Source organism: Micromys minutus (assembly GCF_963924665.1).
Source record: "Micromys minutus genome assembly, chromosome: 2".
Taxonomy (NCBI): domain Eukaryota; kingdom Metazoa; phylum Chordata; class Mammalia; order Rodentia; family Muridae; genus Micromys; species Micromys minutus.
This window is the reverse complement of record NC_137971.1, coordinates 58,416,028-58,422,055: the sequence shown is the minus strand read 5'-3', so window position 1 is coordinate 58,422,055 and position 6,028 is coordinate 58,416,028.

Sequence of the window (6,028 nt, the reverse complement as noted above, 5' to 3'; positions counted from 1 at the left end):
GCCCGCGGGCTGCAGGGCCTCAGTAACTCAGCTCCGCTCAGAGCAGTGCTCTCTGGGCCGGACCTTTAGATCTTGACTCCTCCCTGGAACCGCCCACGCACCAGGCCCGGGAGCCTGGCCACGCCTTGACCCCACCCCAATCCTAAGCCCCGCCCCATCCGCCTTGCCCAAAGACCGTCACGTCAGTCCACCCGAAACCCCGCCTCTGACCGTGGTCCCGCCTCAAACTGCCCTTTCAGAGGACGGGGCCGTAGACTGGGCTGTCCCCGAGCCAGCCAGCTTTTGATTCCTCGCAGTTGCTGTGCTTACGGCATCCAGCTGTGTCTGGAAAAAAGGGGCATGGTCTCTGATGGGGAGAAACACCCACACTAGGGAAGCTAACTCACGCCCTAAGGGAGCTCCAAAGAGAGGTACAAGAAGGGGGCGCTCAAGGATGGATGGCTCGGAGGCAGCAGCTCTTGGCATTATTGCTAAGGGACAAGTCAGTAGCTAGCCGACCAGCGCTGGACTCTACCTCGCTTGGCCTGGCATTACCTCACCCTCAGTCCCAGACAATGCAGTCGTGGAGCCGCCGACTCCATCACCCTTTCAGCTGCTTCAAGATCTCTTACAGGATGGAAACTGAAGCTCAACCCTGCCCTCCTATCTAGCCCCGTCTTGTCCACTCTTGCACACCCACAGATAACACAGGGCCCACACAACGCGTGGGGCCATACTGACAAGAGCAATGGGTAGCAGGAGGTACAGAGGCAAGCACTCAGCTTACTCACATACTTGTGAATAGAGAAAGGTTCGGTATTCAGGTGCTGAGTATTTTAACAAACTGTAAAAGTCGAAAACACTGAGGCAGGCTAGAATGACAGGAAAAGGTAAGGAGAAAGGAGTTCCCTCCCGACATGCAAGTCAAGAATTCCAGTGCAACTGACATTTGAAGACTGGCTATGTAGAAGTGAATATACTTCTTTTATACAGATATACTTTCAAATAGCAATATTAAAATACCTATAAACCATGTTTAAACGCTGAGTATATATATGACCTTAGAATATGGGGTTACTTCTTTCCCAGATGCAAGCCTGAAAATTATTGAGGGTTTCACAACAAAAGTTTACAGTGAAAGCTCCATGTAACCCTTGTGACCCAGGGTTTAACTTTATCAACTTCAATCCTATCCAATGCACATCGGGAACCACTCTATGACCACATTTATATTCCTTAGCAGCCCCTAAAGATGTAACTTCAGATGGCATCACATCTTTGTTTTGCTTTGGTTTTGGAGACAGGGGTTTCTCTCTGTAGCCCTAACTGTCCTGGAACTTGCTCTGTACACCAGGCTGGTTTCAAACTTCACTTGCCTCTGCCTCCTGAGTGCTGGGACTAAAGATGTGCACCACCATTCCCAGGACCCAACATCTGACATGGCGACCATAAAGATACTTAAAGGAGACTCTCTGGAGAAACCCACATTCCCACTTGGGTGTATACAGTTGTTTTCTTTATATTCCTGTTACCCACCCCCCTACCATGTGTAGACCTGTGTTAAAAATCTCTTCTTAATTAATTCCAACTTCATTCTGACTCACCCCAAAATCTCCTGGGGTGTAGTCAAGAAGTCCACTTTCAAAAGCTGTGTCCTCAGCTCACACACTCCCACTGCTTACAAAACCCAAACAGAAGCACTCTGTCAAAACCCTAATCAAATGAGGCCGAGTATGATGCATGCCCATAATCTCAACACTTGGGAGCCAGAGGCAGAAGGATGTCTGTGTTTCTAGCCAGCCTGATGAATTGCAGGCCACCTGGTAGGGTACATATAGAGATCTCATCACAACAAAAATCTACCCACAGCTGGGCAGTCACCTTTGACCCTAGCACTCGGGAGGCAGAGGCAGGCAGATCTCTTTGAGTTCAAGGCCAGCCGGATCTACAGAGCAGAGAGCAGCTTCAGGATTGCCTGGGCCACATAGAATAACCCTGTCTCAAAAAACCAAAACAAAAATCCCTAAGCCTATCCCAGGGCCAGAGAGATGGCTCAGAAGGTAAAAGTGCTAGCCGCACAAACCTGAAGACCTAACTCTGACACCTGGCACCCATGTAAGAAGTGGCGTTCAGTGGCAGGCGCCTGTAACCCTAGTAGTCTATGAGTGAGCTGGTAGATGGAAATGGGGAGATTCTCCTTCAGGAGAGCCAGCTCCTTTTCAAGAGCCAGCTAGCTTATAGCACTGGTCTCAAAGTCCACCTTCCTCTGCTCTGGAATGCTGGGACTAAAGGCACAAGCCACCATTTCTAGGCATCCAACATCTTATATGACTACTGTAAAGATACTTATTTTTCCTATAAAGATGTTTAAAGAAGACTCTCTTATACAATGTACCAGTAAATTTGATAGCAGTTACAGGAGCATTAATGAGAGATTTTGTCTTAACACAGTGCACTAGGAATAAGTTCAAGGTAAAAAACAAAGAGACTATCACTCTGTAAGAAGGGTGACTAATGGGTAAACTTTACCCACAAGTAGTTGGAGACAGTTCGTTCACTTGGTTTTTATTCTAATGCAAGTGATTGGTTACTTTTAAAAGCATCTGCCCGCAAAAGAGATAAAGGAAAGGAGAAAAGAGTCACTGCTCCAGGCCATAAACTTCCCGGAAGGAATGTGTGAAGCCCGTGAGTAAAGGAAGGTGCTATTTCTCAGGTGCTGGTGGACAGAGCTAATTGAAGCCAGATTAGATTATAGTAAGAGCTGGTTTACTGGGAAACTGTCAGAGTTTACTGGCCCCACAGAAGGAGGCCAGAGAAGTCCTCATGGGAAGGGAGAGGGGGAAAAGGGGAGAGAGAGAAAAAGGAGGAGCAGGCATGCAGAGGGGGAGAGGAGAGGGGGAGAAAGTGGGGAATGAACATGCAAAATGTCTGGATTATATAGGGAAGAGCCTCTGGGGGAAGGACAGCATTTTCTAAATACACTGATGGAAACCACAGTTAATCAAGCTACAGCAGTTACAGCATAGCAAGGCAGTCTCTGGTATAGGCCTGAAGATGCTGATGGTATTATTAGTTTTGGATTTGGTGAAGAGTGGTCAAAGAAGAATACATTCCCCAAGGTTTACCCAATAGTCAAAGAGAGAGAGAGAGAGAGAGAGAGAGAGAGAGAGAGAGAGAGAGAGAGAGAGAGAGAGAGAGAGAGAGAGAGAGAGAGAGAGAGAGAGAAGAGAGAGAGAGAGAGAGAGAGAGAGAGAGAGAGAGAGAGAGAGAGAGAGAGAGAGAGAGAGAGAGAGAGAAGTTAAATAGAGAGGCAGGAAATGAATAGCTACTGAGGATAATAAAGTCCGCAGGAGAAACTTTGTCTCAGAATCTGAAACATTGTAATCCTTAGTTCTGAAGTTCTAATTAGTTTTTCAAGGTGATACATTCTTCAGTACAGGTGATGCTTTTTTTTTTTTTTTTTTTTTTTTTTTTTTGACAGTTGTGGAGTTTTATAGAAGCCTATGTTGGGTCTGCTTGCTGTTCTTACAGTAAAATATTTTAACCTAGAAACTAGTATGAGTATCTTTTTCCCATGTAGTTTCATTCCTTTCTTTTTCTGGTGATGGTGGCATACTGGTTTAAAATCCCAGCACTTGGGAGACAGAGTCTACAGAATAGTTCAAGGACAGCCAGAGCTACATAGAATATCCCTCCCTGCCTGGGGAGAAGTTATCCAACTTACTTTTCTGGGACAAGATCTCACTTTGTTGCCTGGCCTCTGGCTGTTTTAGTAGATGATGTAGATCAGGCTAACCTTGAACTCACAAGAGATCTTCCTGCTTCTGCTTCATTGGTGCTGGGACTAAATCTCTATGCCACCACACCTAGCTATAACTATTTTCTTAAAAACCCAGACATTGTCAATTTTCAGAAGAAATTCACTGTATCCAGTAAAATCACTATGTTCTTGCCTTTAAGTTCTGAAGTAGATGGTACATTCCAAAGATTTCTTAAATTTCTTTTTTCAATTTACAATCCTAATTCTTAAGTAAGTGTGATTTTTCGTCATTGCAAAAAAATTATTTGTGAGCTTTGTCTTAATCCTTAAGTAAAATAAGAATTTTAAAAACCTGTGAGAAACATGAACCACTGAGAATGAGTTAAAATGCCTCCAATTGTGGTGGCCTTTGCTTTCTATCCTCAAAAAAGTCTAGTAAAGTAAAGACTATTGGCTCTGCCTCCCCAAGCTGCCCTCAATGTGGCAGTGTAACCAAGAGTTAACTTCTAGGTTCTTTTCTCTGCCAAGTAAAGAACTAAAAGACCTAAGAGGTGAGGCTGGCTGCTGCTCCACTAGGAAGGAGGGGACCCTGAGTCCAGCAAAGAAGCACAGGCTTGTTTGGAGATACACAGGCTACTCTCTGTGCTGTAGGCCCACATTCTTCATCTTGCAGCCAAAGGAGCCTCAGCATGCTCTCCTCTCAGTTTAGAGCAAGCTGAGCTAACAAGTGGGTGTGTCTAGCTCAGTTCCCACACATCCTCCCCACCCCCTGTTTAAAGGCAGTGTCGAGTTCAAGATAGAGTTTCCGTGTAACCCTGACTCTTCTGGAATTTGCTCTGTATACCAGGCTGGCCTTGAACTCAAAGATCCTCCTGCCTTTGCTCCAAGAGTGTTTGGATTAAAGTTGCGCTCCAGGCTGAAGAGATAGCTCAGTGGTTAAGAACACTGACTGCTCTTCCAGAGGTCCTGGGTTCAATTCCTAGCAACCACAAGGTGGCTCACAACCATCTGTAATGAGATCTGATGCCCTCTTCTGGTGTGTCTGAAGACAGCTACAGTGTACTTACACATAAAAATAAATAAAAAATAATTTTTTTAAAAAAAAAGACACAAGCAGCAGACCTAGCTGATAAAGAAAGGCTTTTATTAGGCTGAAGAAACACACAGGGTATTGGGTTTCAGGCCAGGGATGGGGGGGGGGGGGGGGACTGACTGATGGTTGGGAGAACCTGGAGGCCAGATCTGCTTTGTATGCAAAACCCCTCATCCCAGGTCTGAAACCTGGTCAAGACACTAGCTGATAGATTATTTCTCCACTGGTGAAATGAGCCAATTCAAGCCAGATTAAAGTATGCATAAACACAGGTACATCGGAAAACTGTTCTCAGGCAGAACTCACTGGTACCAAGGAAGGAGGCCAGAAAAGTCACCATGGGGAGGGAGACAGAGGGGAGTGTGATGAGAAGGAGAGAAGAGTGCATGCAGAGAGAGGGAGGGAAGAGAGATAAGAGGGAGAAGAAGAGGAGGAAGAGTGGAGAGGCCAAAATATCTGAGTAAGGGGCAGCTCAGCCCCTGGACTGGAAAATTCAGGGTAGCAGCATGCTATGCTAGGTAGGGACTGAGGGATGCTGGGAGAACCTGGAACCTAGATGTTCTTTGGTATGTAAAATATGCACTTCAGCCCTTGTCCCTGGGTCTATCACCCTGCACAGGGCACATAGACCCTCTGCAGATCTAAAAGGGTCTTCAGAAGCCCCTCTGAAGCCTCCCCCCTTTTCTTTGAAGGCTGGGTAGTTGTTTGTTTGAGGCAGGATCTCACTGGATAGCCCAGGCTGACTTGGAATTCACTATGTAGATTAAGGGAACCTCCAGACTCACAGAGATCTGCCTGCCTCTGGGTCCTGGAATGAAAGAAAGGTCTGGACTACTGGTACCACAGGCAGAGAATTGCAAAGATCTCTGAAGGGGTCTTGCTCCTCTAATTTATGATTTGTCAGTTTTAACAATGACAGGAAGGCTGACGAACCCACAACTTTTGGGCAAACGTGTCCTGATCTGGCCTTGAAGTGGTGGAGAAAAGGTCCATCAAGCCTTTCTTTTAAGCTGCTAGATTTTTGTTTCAGGTCAGGAGGGTGAAGAAGAAACCCGAAGTTTGCCATCTTGGTGTTTGTTTGTTTGCTTGTTTGTTGTTTTTTAGCCTTGGTTCTCCTGGAACTTCAACCTGTAGATTAGGCTGCCCCAAACTCACAAAGATCTATCTGCCTCTGCCTCCTGAGTACTGGGATTAAA